Raw genomic sequence first — 18,231 nt, forward strand, 5'->3', positions numbered from 1 at the left:
GAGAGAACCCTGTCCCCACCTTCCAAGGTCCAGTCTTTAAGTAACTGTGCATCCTTCCGGTCCTTCACAGAGGAAGAAAATGCCATCAGCCTCTCCTCAGAGGTGTCAGAGGGAGCATCTTGATGGATTGCACTTCCAAAATAAGAATTCCTGCCATTTCTCCGAGTGTAACAGAGACCTTCCAGAGAAGAAGTGGAACCTCTGCTTTAAACACACATGATGTCCACACCGGGTCCATTTATCATGTCCTGCTCCCCAGCTCCACTCAGGTCCCTGTTCAAAAGTCACATCCTCCGAGAGGTCTCCTCCCATCAGCTCTTCATCACGCCCTCTCCCTGCCCTGTCTTACCTCTGCTCATCCCACTTGTCAATACCAGCTATTCTGTTGTATTATAAATATCACATATTTGTACGTTAAGTCCTTAATTGTTTTCTTCTGCTGGAACACAAGCTCCAAGAGAGCAATTTTATCTGTTTTTTTTTTCCCTCCACTGTTGTATCCCCACTTACTAGAACCACGCCTGCCATACACCAGGGGACCAATAAACATTGTTTAAACGAATGGATGAATTTAATTACTATATGATTCAGTACACATGTTATGCCTTTCTGACATGATCCTGTTTTTTCTTCCTTAAGTAAAATTTTCATCATACAAGCTCTGCAAATCCAGAGTGGGAGATTTTTCAGAAATACAGAAAAGCTTTGCAATATTGGTTTGATTTCTGCCATACATCAACATGAATTAGCCATATGTCCCCTCCCTCTTGAACTTTCCTCCTGCTCCGACCCTTTCCCACCCCTCTAGGTTGTTACAGAGCCCCAGTTTGAGTTCCCCGGGTCATACAGCAAATTTCCATTGACTATCTGTCTTACATATGGTAGTGTATAAGCTTCCATGCTACTCTCTCCATTCATCTCACCCTCTCCCTCCTCCACCCCCCTGCCCTTATCAATTATCTTTCAATTAAAAATAAGTAAGTTAAAAAACATTATCAAGAAAAAAAAAGTTTGACAGTATTATGAAGGATCATAAACAAACCACTAAAAATGCAGATGAGCAAAGAGGAGAGTAGGACTCCTCGGTAATCCCACCATGTCACTGGCACATTTAGGAGGACTCTCTGCATCCACAGATGCCATTGCAGGATCACTGCTTTCCAGGCGTTGTGTGAGGCACTGGACTCCTACGAGGCCCTGGATCAAGGCAGGGTCCTCAGCCATGGCACCGTGGACATTTGAGCTGCGAAATTCTCTGTGGTGGGTGTTGCCACGTGACTTGGTCTCTAACCACAGGATGCCAGTAGCTCCTCCCCAAGTCATGACAATCAAGAATGTCTCTAGAACTTACCAAATACCCCTGAGGCAGGAGGTAAGGTGTGCAAAAACCACCCCATTGAGACCTGACAGTCTAGAGGAGGAGACAGATGTTTCAAAAGGGCTACACTGTACCTTGCCTTGAGTGCCTAAGAGTGCTCTTTCATCAGTGTTTGTGAACCAATGCCCAAGTCCTCAGACTCACTTCTGATGGCTGTGTGGCCGTCTACACTGGCCACAACTGTTCTGACAATCTACACTACCACCCCCACTGCTGGACACTGCTGACTCTTGGTTCAAAAGCAGAGCCCAGAAGAACAGGCGGCCCCTCTGCCTAACTCTGGACAGCCTCACCCAGCCTAACAGCCACCAGAGCCACCACGGAGGCCAAGGTCTCAGGCCCTGTGTCTCTTGGCTACACTGGGCACCAAGCCCCCAAATCCTCCTCCGGAGCCCCCTCATCACCTCTACTCATTCCCTGCCCTACAGAAGGAACAGGAAAATGGAACCTGAAAAGGAGGGAGTTGTGAGAGCAGGAGCGGCTTGTTGGGACTAACTTGTTCAACATTCCCATTTTACAGATGTGGAAAACATGGCTGGGATTAGGTGAGGCTGGTCACCTCCTGGCATGAATGTCCTAAGGGGATTTTGGCACTGTTTTCTTTTTTGTTGTTGTTGTATAGAAGTCATTTTATTTTCTATAAATGCATGTGTGTGTACATGTAATTTTATAAAATTAAATACCTTGATGCAGACCCCCCCATTAATGTGAATTCTGTGGCCCTACATGGGAAGCAAATAAAGGTCATCGTTGTTGTCTGTCTGCATTGACAGGTTCCCACTGTGACTGCCATCTGTGACTCATGAAGCGAGACTATGACCTAAGTATGCAGTTGGCACCATTTTCTGAGGGCCACAGTGAGACTCAAGTGAGACGGAGGCAGGAGGGGAAGGGGCTGCAAGGTGACTACTCTCACCCAGCACAAGCACTGCCTCTGGGGCCCCTCTGCTGAGCAACTCACTGTCTTACCTCACTGAATCTCTACCACAATCTTTAGAGGGACAGATGCTTTAGCTTTTATGTCCAAAGCTCCCCTGGTGGATCAGATGGTAAAGAATCCACATGCAATGTAGGAGACCCAGCTTCGATCCCTGGGTTGCGAAGATCCCCTGAAGAAACGCATGGCAACCCACTCCAGTATTCTTACCTGGAGAATCCCATGGACAGAGGAGCCTGGTGGGCTACAGTCCATGGGGTTGTGAAGAGCTGAACACGATGGAGCAGCTAACAATTTACAGACAAAGTGAGACTCAGAGAGGTTAAGTGGCTGTAAATGACTGTTAAGGAGGGAAAAAAAAGGACCCAACAGGAAATAACCTCCTTTTTCACATTCAAGTGCAGTCAGATTCCCAAACAGTCAGATTCCCTTGCCAGCGGCTGGCAATACCTTGTGAGCCTGTGTATTGATAGTAGGAGGGGCTGAGAGGCAGTAGCAAGTTTCCCAGCTCCTGATGTGTCTCCTGGACACAAGCTGGGGCAACAAGGGGAGGAAACAAAGCCCACAGACCTGGCAGGGGGCCATGGGCTTGGCAGTGAGATGCCAGATCTTGGGAGGACCTGGGGGTTTGGCACAGTTCAGGGTGGGCCCCCGTGGAGGGTCCAGCTGACAGGGCCGTCCATGCCTGGCCTGGTCTTCCGGCCCTCTAGCTCCGTCTTCCCAGTGGCTCCCACTCTAGGGGCCGAGAGTGGCCAGGGAGGCTGCTGGAATCCCGGGAAGGACTGAGATTCCTCTAGTGGGTCTCAGCCTTGCAGCGGGACCTCATACACCAGCTGCCTCGCTCTTCTGCTGGGTCTGCCCCAGGCCTGGAGATACAGACAGGACCAGAACACAGCCCCTCAGGGGGCTCATAGACCATCAGAGGAGGCAGACAGGCCAAGAAATGACCGTTGGGGAGGGCAGAGGGAGAGGTGAGTCTGGACTGAACCCGTTTTCCTGTGGTGTGAGCGAGTGTCGATACTGTCCCCACATCAGGGCAGAACCTCTCAGGTTGGCTGAGCTTTGGAACACACGGTGGAGTTTCCACACCCTGGGCCAGCTCTTGTCCTGCAGGACCTTGGAGACTCCTCTGGGCCTCAGTCTCCAAACCTGCAGAACGCCCAGCATTTGATGAGATACTGTGCATCAAGCACCTAGTTCAGTGCCTAGCACTTAGGAGGTACTTGATAAGGCCCCCAGTACTTATCAATGGCTAAAAATAAGCAAAGAAATAAACGACAAATACCAAGTGCTGGAGAGGATGTAGAGCAACTGGAGCTCACGTCCATTGCTGGTAGGGGTACAAAATGGGAAAAAGACCTGGAGAGTTCCTTACAAATTAAACAGAAATCTATCACACAATCCAGAAATCCCACTTCCAGGTATTTACCCCAGGAAAACTTACGTTTATACAAAAATAAAGTGATTTTATTTATAACAGCCAAAGCCTGCAAATGGCCTGAATGCCTCTCAAGGGATAACTGAGTGACTGGGTAAACAGTGTGTCCTGATGATGGAATACCACTCAGCATAGGAAAAGAGTGAACTGCTGAAATGACAGAGTCACGATCACCGTGTGGAGTGGGAGAAGCCAGGGTCAAAGGTCGAGTATTGTGCGATTCCTTCATACGCTGTTACGGAAAAGGCAGATCTATAGATTTGTGGTTGCTGGGGACTTGGGGGAGGGGAAGAGGCTAACTACAAAGTGACAGGGGAATTTCAGGGTGTTAGAAGTCCTCTATGCGGATTAAAGAGGTGGCTACACAATGGTGTGCATTTGTCAAAACTCAGAACTGTACACTAAAACAGGGAAATTTTACTGTATGAAAATTATACCTTAATGTTTAAAAATTAGGAAAAAAAAACCCTTCTAGAATGATGTTAGCCTGCTGTAGGCTCTAGGACCACCCCTGGACTAATTCTTCCTCCCCTGGACCACCCAGGGCTGGTGGGTCCTGGCTTCTTCCTGCCTGGAAGCCCAATCTTCCCCACCCCGAGGTGGAGAGGGATTCACTCTCCCCATCCTTACTTAGCCTGGGACTTCCCCCCAGCAGCTGCCCCGGCCCATGGGAGCAGTGGGTTCTGCAGGTTCGCCTGTGTGGAGCCCTGATGCTCTCTGCTCCCCTGTTTAAACCAGTGAGCCTGAGGGAGAGGTGGCTGTGCTCACAGTCCTGGCCTCATGAGAGAGGGGGGTCAGAAGCATGTGCACCTGTGCACCTGCCTTGGACTCAGGGACTGGGGAGCAGGTTTCAAAGACCAGCTGGCCATGTCCAGTGACACTAAGGCTCGGCTCCTGGACTCCCTCCCACTGGTCTCCGCACTTCACAAGCTGTGAAGCGGTGACACTGGCCAAGAAGGGCTTCCTGCTGAAGGGTCAAAAGCCCTTCGCTATCCCTGGTGACTGTCCTCAACAGACAGCTCAGCTCAGCTCTGGGAGGCAGTGAGGAGCAGACACAGTCCCCTTTGCTGGAATTTCTCCAACCCTCCTCAGTAGGTCTTCTCAAGCAGTCTTGCCCTCCCCATGGCAGGCATGACCACACCGCCTCCCCTGTTCAAAGTTCTCCAGGGGCCTCACTGATTTCAGGATAAGGTTCAAACACACTAGCTAAGCCCCAAGGCCTCTGTGACCAGGGGCCACTGACAGTGAGCCTCACACGAGAGCTAGCCTCCGTGGGTGCCCCTGCTGTCCTCTCCCCCTGAATCACCCCCTGTTCCTCCTCTACTGGGCTATTTCCCTCATGTTCTTGAGCATGCTGTATTCTAGTCCATCTTAAACACACACCCTCTCTGGACCTCAGGCTGCTCCTGCTCCACTTCTGTCTTCTTTGATTCCTACAATCCCTTTCTACAAGGCTTATTCTGAAGGGGATGAAGAGCAGAATATCAGCACTGAAACAATCCTCACAGCTTAAATTTTGCAAAAGCACTTTATACATGAAGGCAGTACTATTCCAGATGAGGACGCTGAGGTCTGAACTGGTGAAATCCAGGTAACTAGGGTGATAGAAACCTGTGTTTCCTGACTTTCAGTTCCATGGCACCTTCCTCAGCCCTAGGATCAGGACAGACCAGAACTTCAACTCCCAAAGGTGACGGGTAACTGGAATAATGGGCACCGAGATCCAGAAGGTGAGTCAGCATGTGTGAGGAGAAGGCAGATCTGAGAAACTCCACTTGCAGAAGGAGACCTGAAGGCCAACTCTGCACTGATCCCAGGCTCCACCAGGAGTGAGACAGGGAAGAAGAGAGAACTCACACTGAGAACAGCCGCGGTCAGGACTTCATCTCTCTCTTCACCTTCCCCGATAGCCTGTGCTCTTGATGTCACCATCAACCCAGATTTACAGCTTAGGAAACTGGGCTCAGAGAGCTGAATGCTTTTGCCACCCAGCTGATTTGTGTCACTGCAACAGCAGTAGGAGGGAGGGAAATGGATGGGAGGAGGTTCATCAAGATTAATCAATGCTTAAGAAAAATGATTAATCAATGGTTGATAATTACTGCCGCTAGGTAATGAGTATATGTGGCTTTGCCATTCTATACTACTTGTTGATATGATGGAAATTCTCCAACATTAAAAGTTAAACATCAAGTTGCCCAGAAAAGTGGTGGAGCAGACATCTGGGTGAAGTAATTTTCTCTCTGCCCACAGGGACTCTGCCCACCCCAGCTTCATGCTTTTCTGTTGGAAAAGTTTCAGGCACTCAAAGACACACAGCTTCATTCTTTTTCCTCTGTGAATATGGAAACTTTAGAGACAGACCTTATAAACATTTTTGTTCTCACACTCCAAGGGCTCTATGACTTCTGAGAATAGATCTTTTTCTTGGGGGTCATGACCACGTAACTCTGACAGTCGTGTGCCATAGACTCCACCTAAGAGCGAGTGGTTATATCTGCTCAACTCAACGCACCCATTTTCATTTCACCCTGTCACACTACAACATGACCATTTGCTTCCATTTACTGCCTGCCCCCTTTTAACGGAGTGCAGGGAAACATAAACCTGCTGTTAGGTTAGAGATGGACTTCAAATTAAATTCTATTTTAAAAAGGAGAGGAAGGTCACCTGAAAATTCAATCCAAATCCACAAGCCTTTGTTTGGTGCTTATTAAACTCTAGCTATTAGGCCCTATTAAGTATGCAAGATTAGCCCTGTTTAACAGGTGAGTGTCTTAGTCACTCATACTGTCAGGGGAAAACTGGAACTTATATGAGGTCTGAGGGACCTCAGAATCCATATTCTTATAACCAATCCTGTGATCCACAATAGGCTTCTCTTGAGAGTTCACTGCCTAGGCAGAGGGACGTCTACTTAATGACCTATTAATCTGGAATTGTATTAGGTTCTTTCAATGCTTTCACTCATTAACTCATGCAAGCCAACACGAAACAGCTACCACCACCCCCACTTTAAAGATAAGGGAATGAAGGTTTAAGTGGTTAAGGTCATCAGCTGGTTAGAGATTTTAATCCAGGTCTGCCTGACCCCAAATGTGGTTATTTCCCCCCAGATACTCATTTTTGGTCCAGATGTGATAACTACAACCCATTTCTAAGACAACGCAATTGGAGTCACAGCTATACACTCTAAGGTAACTGCAATATTCTGGGAGCACCTGCTGGTCAGGACCCTGGAGAGCTCCAAGTGCTTCATGCTGATTGGCTCCAGGATGCTGACCTCAGTGCACTTCAAGATTCTCACAGGTCTGCCTTGGACAGGTCTCTCCTGCCACAACTGGGAAGCAATGCATGGTAGGGCTGGCATCTTCTAAGAGGGCCTTTAGTTACAGAGCTTTGTCAGGTGTCTGGGGGCCTCTGAGGGAGCGAGGGGTGCTGCAAGTCCTCAGGGCATGAGGTCGGATGCTAGATACTCTTCTTTGATATGCTCCCCGCTCACCTAGGCTTTAGGTCTTCCAAGATCATTTTTTTTTTAAACATCTCTAGTGGGCATCTTGGAGAAGGCAATGGCACCCCACTCCAGTACTCTTGCCTGGAGAATCCCATGGATGGAGGAGCCTGGTGGGCTGTAGTCCATGGGGTCGCTAAGAGTCAGACACAACTGAGGGACTTCACTTTCACTTTTCACTTTCATGCACTGGTGAAGGAAATGGCAACCCACTCCAGCGTTCTTGCCTGGAGAATCCCAGGGACAGGGGAGCCTCGTGGGCTGCCGTCTACGGGGTCGCACAGAGTCAGACATGACTGAAGCGACTTATCAGCATCAGTGGGCATCTGCTCCCCTAGATAGCAATGTATGGTCCTAACTGCTGAGAGGGCTTGCAGTGGAGAATTCTCAGTGGAACCATACACGTTTCCAGCTGCACACCACCTGGCAGTCTATAAAACGCTTTTTAGTGGCATTATCATTTTTCACTTTCACAATAGCCCTGTGACTCCAGTATCACCCCTCTGCTCAATAAAGAACCAGAGGCTCAGAAATAGTAGTAGATGACCTGCCGAAGGTCACACAGCTAGGAAATCTCAGAGTGAACCTTGAGCCCTGTGATCATTACACCAAGTTGCCATAATTCATGTAAAAAGACCCTGTTATCTTCCATTGAGAGTATTACCTTCATCAAAATTATGTTTGCCAGATGCATGAAAATTTTGTGAGAACAAAACGGTAAATGTGGCCATAATCCATCATCTTTCCTGAATTCACACATCACTTGTTAATCAACAGAGCATGCAGTCTACTTAATAGAATGAAAGCCAAGCTCTCTGCGTGGCCGACCAGGTTCTACACGACTAGCCTATGCCAAGCTCTGACATCATCTCCCACTGCTGTCCTCCTCCTTGCCACTCCTTGAACTCACAAGCTTGTTCCCAACTTGGCAGTTTTTGCACTGACTATGTATGCCGTCTGCCTGAAATGCACTTTCCTCAGGTCTTGGCATAGCTGTCTGCTTGTCACTCCCCTCTCAGCTGGCAGGCCCCCTCTCTAGAGAGGCCCTCCCGGACTACCTGAGCTAGGTGGCCTCTTGCCACTCTATCACGGCACCTTGTGCCACATCCTTCTACTCGGTCTGAAGTGATCGGCTTGATTTATTAGTGCAATATCTTTCTCTATATATAGAACTAAGTTCCATGAGGGCAGGGATTACCTGCCCTGGATCTGAACATCCCCATAATTTCAGCATCAGGCACAGTGTAGACACCCAAGAAACGCCTGCTGAATGAATAAACTTCCTCATCCATCTCACACAGTGATCACAGTTTTAGATTTTGCAGCTCTTGAGTGTGTATGATAACCTCCAGGGAGGTGCCAAGGCTTTGAAAACAAGTTCTTCCTTTCTTTCTTTATTTTTAATGAGCATGCCCTATATCACAGGTGTAAAGTAAGAGGCTGTCACTTTAAGATGGTTGAGAGTCACTTTGGTAGTCAAAAGAGCTCGTATTTTTTTTTTTTTTTCCAAAGAGGAAAACACAGTCCCAAGCAGGATTGTGAATTTCTTGGCTGTCACTCTTCTGTGGCTTAGTTTCAAAAGAAAACTGGAGTTTCCTGAAGAAGGCTTGACTCGTTCTGAAGGACCACGTCTCCCTGTCCCTTAAGATGAAAACCCGACAGTCAGCTGCCAGCCTCAGCCCAGGGACAGGAGAAACACACAGTCAGGAAAGTCTTCACCCCAAGTGAAGGAGGGAGTCAGAGAGAGTCTTGGTGCAGGTAGCTTCCCCGGGCACAGTCTATAAGGAATCTCAGCAAAGTGGCACATGGCACATGGCAGGCATGAACACACACACATACACACACACACACACACAGAAGTGAGTCTTCTCAGGGATGAACAGCACTTAAACCAGCACCTGTAGTATGTGGGGTTCTGTGACGGTAGGACAGTCAGTTACAAACCCTAGGTCGAGAAGGAAAGAAAGAGGAGGACACAAGCGGAGCTGCAGGGGGTCAGTGATAAGCAGTCAAGTCATCCCCTAGTGTTTGCCAAGTCCTCTGTGCGCCTCCCCACCAGCCAGTTGGGTGGCGACTGGGTGAAATGGTTCAGGGTGTGGGCTCTGGAGCCAGATTTCCTGGGTCTGAACCTCAGTTCCAACTCTCACTAGCTGCGACCCTGGATAAGCTACTCCAGAACCTGGTGCCTCAGTTTCCCCAAGTTCCAAAAGGGAATAACAATATCAGTACCTCTCACCTGTACGCAAGCTCGGCGTAGTACATTTTAACTGCTGCGGTTTTTATTATCGCCATTGTCCTCGAGTCTTTGAGCCCCGATCCCTCCTCTGTCAAATGGCCCTCAAGCTATCAAGCCTCAGAAGGAAGTGGCAAAGATTAAATGGGAAAAGGACTTACAAATGGTAAGGAGTGTTATATAATAAGGAGGGGAAGGATAAGAAAGACCTCATATTAGACTCCAGGCTGGGATCCTGGGAGAAGGGGTCCAGACAACACAGTTCTTCTGAAAGGCAGGTAACAGGGGAGAGAAGTGATGAGACCACCAGCAAAGGAGCCTCCTCTGAATGCACAGGTGTCCTTGGAATTTGGGGGAGGGGGACAAGATCCTCTGGGATGTGGGTTCCAGAAAGGCCTCACAAAGAGTAAACTGAGCACAATTTGGGGGTGAGCTCAGCTTGCTGCCCTGCTCTTAGAAGGCCTGCTGTGGTGACTCAAAATGGGGTTTGTGGGGGCAGAGGTCCTGGGTTCAAAACGCAGGCGCTCTGCTTCCTCACTGTGTGGCCTTGAGCAAGGGACTTACCCTCTCTGAGCCTTAGCTTATCTACCTGTGAAATGGAGGCAATTACACTCTGGCTTTCATGAGTTGTTATAAAGATTAAGAGATGACACATGTTGAGCACTTAGCCTAGTGCCACAAGCTCTATATTTTTAATGACAAAGACGTGGGGTGAACACAAAGAAATTTGGGTTTTTACGCCTTTCAACTGTTCACTCTCCTGAGAAAAAGGGAACTCGGCCCCAAGGCTACAAGGATTCAATATAAAAGAGCCTTAGCCTCCCCTCCAACTAATTTCAAATGTATTCTTAGCTCTGAGCCTCTGCCCATGGAGCTTCCCCACCCACCCAACCTCCAGCAGGATCTGTGGCTGAATACAGTAAATAAGCAAGCAAACAAAACCTACATCGATGTTAAGCAAGTGGTTCGTTGACTGACTGTACAACATGCACTTAACCAAGAGGATGGCATTTCCAGGTGCCAGGGGTGATGACCTGGAGCCCCCAGGCCTGGAGAACACACCCAGGGCACACTGACGCAGCACCTGCCCTCTCAGCCACCTATTCAGGAGGACGTTTATCCCCTTCAGAGGAAAGCGTATCTGATAACAGGTAAGTGATCCCCCTGCCTGCATTTTATCACCCAGCCCTCTGCAGAGGTTTGGACAGTCATCCTCAGAGAGGGGCCCAGTGCCTGGCATCATATTCCATTTCCCTGGTGGACGCGAAAGCAGGCCCCAGTTCCTCTGGGGCTTCAGTCCACGCTCCCAGCTGCTGCTCAAAGAATGCTCCTAAAACACAGCTGCTGGTGCCCTGCCCCTGCTGAATAACCTTCAACAGCTCCCTACCGCCTTTCCAACAAGCTCTGGAGCCTATGTGTGTGTATGGGGGAGGGCATCTGAAATGCCTTCGAGAAAGCTCTTCACCAACCCTCCGACCCCAGGCTTCACCACTTCTCGCCACTGGTTCTCAGAACGGCCTCACCCTCTCAGGCAATCCACCCTCTTCTCTCCCAGCTAGACTGCTGCTCATCATCCTGGATGGTCCCCTCCTCCAGGAAGCCTCCCTGGCCTTCCATTACATAGTCCACTGAACTGTGATTTCCTGTCTGTCTTCTCCTGTGCTGAGAACCTCTTGAGGGCAGATGTCATGCTGACTTCATCACTGTCCCCCCAGTATAATCCATCGCGGGGAATGACAGAGCAGAACAGGGGTTCAGGGAACCTCTGCTGGTTGGATGAGCCCCAGAAAAACAGTCATCATGATAGACTTTCACGCTACTGAAATTATGTCATTTTTTTATCCTAAACGAAATCAACCCTGAATATTCATTGGAAGAACTGATGGTAAAGCTGAGAAGCTCCAATACTTTGGCCACCTGATGCAAAAAGCTGACTCATTGGAAAAGACTGATGCTTGGAAAGATTGAGGACAGGAGGAGAAGGGGACAACAGAGGATGAGATGGTTGGATGATGTCACTGACTGAATGGACATGAGTTTGAGCAAGCTCTGGGAGATAGTGAAGGACAGGGAAGCCTGGCGTGCTGCAGTCCATGGGGTCTCAAAGAGTTGGACATGAATGAGTGACTGAACAACAACATGTTTTTAAGTGGAGTCTTTGCCCACAGATTTTACCTAAGTGTATTCAGTCAACCACTGCTGAGTGTGTGATCTGTGTCAGGTGCTGAGTGAATGAAAGAGACAAAGCCCTTGTCCTCCTGGAGCTTATATCCTATGGGGGAGAGATGGCCAATTCACAGGAATTCAAATAAAAAAAAAATGTTTTTAGAGGGATGGGTTACAGCGAGTGTGGGATGTTAGGGGATAATCCATATTCTGGAGGGCTTCCTGGAGGAAGAGCCATTTGAGGAGGGATTCTATGGACCAAGGGCAAGCCAGGATGGGCAGACTGGGCTGGGTTTTCCCACAGGTGCCTCGACTCAGAGTTTGGTTTGGGCTGGCTTGCTGAACAGTGGACTCCTTCTGGGCAAGAAGCCAGCATGTGGCAGGCAGAGAAGATGGTATCAGAGGGCGTGACGGGCTGGGGTGGGGGTTGGGGGGGACAGGCTGCCCACCAGCACAGCCAGCCATCAGCTCCTTTCTGAACCCCTGCTGGACCGGTGTGAAATCAGAACATATCTCTCCCCTGCCCTTGGGTTTAATTTCCTAAATGTGTCCCTGAAGGTGCTGCTAAGGGGATACCCAAGGAGGGCTGGATTCCGGCAGGGTGGACTCCTCTGCGTTCACATGACCCAGCTGCCGAGGGCACATAGCTGCCTGCCCAGGGCTCTCAGCCCCACCACCTGCTCACCATTTTCCAGCCAGGGTGGGGCCCCCACTGGCCTCTCCCAAATCACTTCCTCTGGGCCCTGAGCAGAGGGTTCAGGCAGCGTGCTCAACCCCCATCTTTGAGTATTTAATTAAAATGGAATCACTGCTCACCCAGGAACTGCGGGTGGGGGGAATGTAAAACAAAAGGCCCTTTCACGGTGGGAACTGGCTCAGTGGCATCGGTGGCGTCGGGACAGCTTCACTCACAAGCCTCTGGTTTCTGACTCCAGACGGGCTGGTTCTGTGGCTCTCCATCTGTGGGATCTGCTGCCCTCTCCCCACCCCGACCCAGCTCAAGCCAACCCTGGCTCTGAGAGCCTGGGGGCGCTTGTGGACTACACACTTTGCCCCACAGGAAACCAATCTTTTTCCTCCCTGGAAAGAGGAAGGGGCCTGGGAGGATGAGGTGGAATGCAGCGGGTGGGCAGGGGCTGATCAAGGAGAACAGACAGATATCAGGCAGAGACCAGACAAAGTATCAGGGGATGAGAAAACTAGGGTTTTCCCTGGGTGAGAGGCAGGCTTTGCCGTTGCAGTCAAGGCCCTCCGTTCTGCAGTGGAGCAAGAACCCCCCAGATTCCAAGACCTGACACCCTGAGCTGCAAAACCCAGCTGCTCTGAAAGGGCAGGTCCTGGTGCCCATGGGAGGGTGTCCTGGACGGTGAGAGGGGTCTCCTCCGGTGTGCTGGTACCTCCTGGCTTTGCCAACTTGCCCAGGGGAGGTCATTTCAGAATCTCGGAAGATGGAGGAGACCTTGCGTGTCATGCTTGGCAAAGGGCAGGGGAAGTGGCCACAGTCTCCAGGCAGAAAGAGGGAAGGTGTCCCCAGAGGCCGTGATCAGAGGAGAGTGTGAATAAAGATATTCCTAGAACAGACTCAGCACAGATAGGGGTCTAGCTGGGTTGAACCCTGAGCACAAGGCTTGCATAAGAAGAACACCTACATGGTACCTGGCAGGTCCCAAGGATGGGCTCTGAAGCCACTCACCCGCCCTTTTGCGAAGAGGAATTATGCAGGGAGAGAAGCCTAGGTCAGGAGCCCGCGGTCTGGCTTGGCTCAGCCCCAGACAAGGCGCTCAGGCCTTCCCGTCCCTAGGTCTCAGTTTCCTCATCTGTAAAAATGGAAGTCATACTTGCACCTGTGGCTGCGGAGTAACAGTGAACTAGAAGGTCTCTTAAGATGCTTTTGATCGAACGTTCTCTCTCTGCTCTTGGTTGATCAGAATGCGTCTCCCCCTTTCACCCCCAACCCCCCTCCTCATTAAGGCCGGGAAGTGGGCAGAGCCCAGTAGGGAAGGCCCCCTTGGAGGCCAGGCGGGGACGCTCACGAGCATGCACACTCCACACCTGCCTGCACGCAACCTCAGGGAAAGCTGAAGTGGGGACCCCCGACCCCAGAACCTGGGCAGAGCCCACAGGGAGGCTGCCTGGAGCTCAGCATGGATGGGATGTAACACGACTCTGATCCCGTCGGGAGCAATCCCCCGGTCCCCCTCCAGCCTCCCAGGCAGGGAGATGAGCTTGCTTAGTTTAATTTCCCCCAACTCAGCCAGTTCTGGGGCACATAAATTCATTAATATGGGATTACAGGGATTACAGGCTGCCTCACTCTGCAGGTGACTGAGGGCAAACTCGAGGGGCCTTCCTCCCCACCAGGTTGGGGAGGAAGCTGAGGCTCCAGCAGCAATCCCTGGAGGGTAGAGGGGGTGCTGGGCAGAAGCCCCCTAGGAACCCCCTCTGCCCCTACCCACCCTCATCAAAAGGCAGAAAGCATGGGAAACGCGCCCACCTCCTTGTCACAGAGAGCAGGGCTCGTCCTGGAATCCCACCCACTCCTGCCCTCTTTCTAGTATCTCCTGTGGCTTCTCCAAACCAGACCTACCCAGATTCAATTGTCAGTGCATGATTTCTGATCCGGCTTTCTACAGAGCGTGACCCCAGACACTGGGGCTCACAGGGGTGATCTCAGGAGGCACAAAACGCTGCCCTACGTGTGGAGACAGGCTTCGGGTGGCTACCTCGAGCAGCAAGGGCTCAGCTCGGGGTCAATGGGTTTTAACACCCACCCCTGATGAGTCACTTCTCTTTAACAGAGAGAAAGAGAGAGAGAGAGAGAGAGGACTCCAGGCCACACAGCTGGAAAGAATTTAATCAGATAAATTATTATTTTTCATTTATTTGTGTTCAGTTTGATGGTTAGCTTCTGTATATGACAAGTGATATTCCAGCCTATTGAAGGTGCACAATAAAGTTTATCTTTAAAATAATCGAGTAAAAATGCTGTTTAGTCGCTAAGCTGTGTCTAACTCTTCGTGACCCTGTGGACTGTAGCTCGCCAGGTTCCTCTGTCCATGGGATTCTCCAGGCAAGAACACTGGAGTGGGTGCCATTTCCTTCTCCCGAGTAAAAAAGGGAACTGACAAAAGAAGAGCATGTGGAAAGTACAGGCGATTCTCAGAGACGGTGATACTTGTGAAAGGGACACGAATGACCCACGTTGGGGAACGTTGATCTGGAGGACAAACTCCTTTGCAGACGGGTAAGCTGAGGGCTGGAGAGGACAAAGGAGCTGCCCATGGGGAATTCTCAGCAGAGCTGGGGTGTGGACCAGGACACACCCGGTACCGGCCCTCAGAGCCCTCTCCTCCTCCGCACGGAACTGGGCCTCCTTCTCCTGACCTCTCAGACCCCTCTCTCTATCCTTTCCCTTCTTTCCCCTGCTCTCCAACCCCCCTGAGGGTCTATATCAGACCATCCTTGCTCTGATGGAGGGACAGAAACCTGAATTGGGGAGAAAGCACCCCGAGATGCAGCAGAAAGAACTTGGACCTTTCGTGGTCCCCAGAAAGAACGTGGACCTGGTGGGGACTCTGCACCACCGCTGAGCATGCCTGCACCCTCAGCTCACCTCCTCTGGGTTGGCCTCCTTTCCTCTGTAAGAAGTGAAAGGCCACCCCTCTGGAGACCTGCAAGAGCCTCAGAGGAGCCGGAGGCTCTTCCATGCCCGCACGGGCACCTGGGGTGTGTGAGCAGCTCCGTAACCGTGAGCTCCCTAACAGAAGAGTTTATTTTCAGGAGGAGCGCAGCGTTGCTCTGAATGTCCTTGGTAGGCTCTGTGACACTCTTGACGGCAGATGAGAAGTCTTAAACTGCTTTAAAAATAGATAAGGAGTCATTTATAATTTGTACACTCATTGTTGGAATGCAAATGCTGCCGCTAAAAGCCTGCGCTCATAAGTGGGCTTGTTAAACCATCAATCTGCTTAGCAAATCCTTTTCTTCTCTCAAGTGCAGGTAAAACCCTGTTGCGAGGGTTCAGGAGAGTGGAGCTCGGGGACTGCTCCTGGGGTCGCCCTGGGGGTCTGGGGAGCCCTGCATTCTCTGCCTGTCCTCCCCCCAGCTGCCCGCATCATGGGGTGAGGGTGCGGATCAGAGCTGATGGATTCACAGACCAATGTTCTGGCCTTGCGTCTCAGTCTGCTTTCTCCTTCCTTAGGCTTTCTAGGAACAAAACACAAACCGACACCCAGGAAATAAACTTCTCAACTCTCAAACCACAGAGCAACCATAAAGAGAACCAGGATCTCTGGGGCTCCTGGAAAGAGGCTGCCATCCGGGTGGCGTGTGGTTCTGAGTCTTTGGCCCTTCCTCTCTTGAGAGCTGGCCCCATGTCTGGCCCCGTGACACCTCTTCACTTGGCTGTGCCAAGGGTATCTAAACTTAACATGGCCCAAACCAGGTTCCTCGCTCCTCCACTGCCCACCTACTTCTCCCATCAGGTTCCCTACCTCAGCGAGATGTACCCGAGACCTCCACGTGGGTGGGGAGCTGGGGCACCCTGCTTTTCCTCTCCAGCACTCGCCAAGTCCATCTCTGCGGAACTGACTCCTGTGGAATCCGTTCTCTCCTCTCACCCCACAACCCTGGTCCTGGCCACAAATGCCTTATGTCTGGAGCCCTGCTAAGCATCCTGACCCACTCTCTGCCTCCCGTCTCCCCGCTCCAAGCCAGCCTCCATACGGCAGGTGGAGTGATGGCTATAAATACTCATCCCATCACCTCGCCCTTCTGCCTCAAACCTCAGCCTCCCCTAACCTTCCAGATAAAGCCCAAACTCCCTGACTCATCCGCAGAACAAGGGTTGACTAGGCACTGTCCGTGTGCCAGGTCCTGGCCCCAGTGCCGCACAGCACAGGGTCTAGAATCCATAGCCCCACTTCCTCCGGTGCCACCATCCATAACCACCTTATGCTCGGGGCCTGAACCAGAGGCTGCCAACTGGTGGTCCCTGGGTATATTTTGTTTGACTTCCCCCTTGTTGGCTTAATCTTTCAAAGTCAGGAAATTTCACATAAAAACCTGGCATCTCTTGAAAACTTGGCAGACATGGGGCCAGCTCTCATTCATAGCAACTATTGCCTGGAGCTGAGTCCCACTTCCCCTTTAGAGACGTCAAGTACCCTTGTGTTGGCCACAGTCCCCACCACTCCATACTGTCTTACCCTCGCCTGCTTCTCTCACCCAGCTCACATGCTCCGACCCTGTGGATATCAGGACCTGCTCCATGTACACTTTCTCCAGTGCATCTCACTCTTCTTGTCCTAAACTTTGGCTTCTACTGGTTCCTCCTCCTGGAATGCCCTTCCTCGCTCTGATGGGAAAATATCCACCTCTTGGACGGCTTCACTGCAGGGCTCTACTCGCTTCTTGACATCATGTACCTTCTGTGTTGCCCCCCACACCCCATTCAGACCCCCTTCACAGCATCTTTTGCACCAAAGTACCTTTATTCATTAATACTTCCACTTCTCCCACTGGAATATAAGCCTGCCCCCATGTGTCTAGAGCTTAACATACTTACTCCCCCATCAGATTGGCCCACAGGAAACCACGGACAGGTAAATGAACAGATGCCAAGAATAATGAAACAATAGTACCACCCCCTGTGCTGGGCTCTAGGTTAAGCACTTTATGTGCTATCTCATTTAACACTGAATAAAATCCAATGTGGGTGCTATTATTATCTGCAGGTAATGGCTAGGACTCTGAGGCGGGGGTGGGGTGGGGTGTCTGTCTGCAGAGCAGCCTGTTCACCACCCATGAGCAGGGCCTCCTTGCCACTCTGTAAGGCTAAGTCCTTCCTTCTTCCCACCTGACACATCACTGCCCAGAGAGGCCAGGCCAGCAGGAAACTGGACGATGGTACTGGGAACCAGGCCTGAGGCATCAGGAGAGAAGCGCTCCATGTCCCAGGAGGCCTCGAAGTGTCAGGAATGTATAGGAAAAGCCCGAGGACTCCACCACCCATGGGGGCTCCGGGCATCGGGTCACCCTGAGCAGCACCTGCTTTGGGCTTGCTGATTTCAACGAGGGATTCAGGGTTCAGGTCTGCTACTTGTGAACTGTGTGAGACCCTAGGTAAAAGGCCCCATCTCTCCGAGCCTCAGTTTCCTCGCCTGTAAGATGGATCCACCTCCAGGGCTGGAGTAAACGTGAGAGGAGACAACACATGCCAAGGGCCCAGGGGTGTGTTTAGTGGACAGAGGCGGTGATGACTCTCAGTAGAGCCCCCAGCAAAGCTGCACCCGAGTCATCAAGCCCAGGAGCTCTGGCCCTCCTGTCATGACGGGTGGGGTGGAGATGGGCCTGGGACTGAGGTCCTGTGCGGAGCTCTAGGGTGAAACGGGACGGCCTGCACTTCAAACCCTCTGGCTAGCACATCAGGCGGAGGGGTCAGTGCCCTCTCCTGAGTTGGTTCCCAGGGTGGATGAGTGTGGGGGGTGAGCAGGCACTGGAACGCGAGTCTGGGGCAGGTACGTGGGTCTCTGTGAGGCCAGTGTGCTTTTCCTCGTGACATGGGCTC

The sequence above is a fragment of the Bos mutus genome, chromosome 22 (assembly GCF_027580195.1).
Source record: "Bos mutus isolate GX-2022 chromosome 22, NWIPB_WYAK_1.1, whole genome shotgun sequence".
Lineage (NCBI taxonomy): Eukaryota > Metazoa > Chordata > Mammalia > Artiodactyla > Bovidae > Bos > Bos mutus.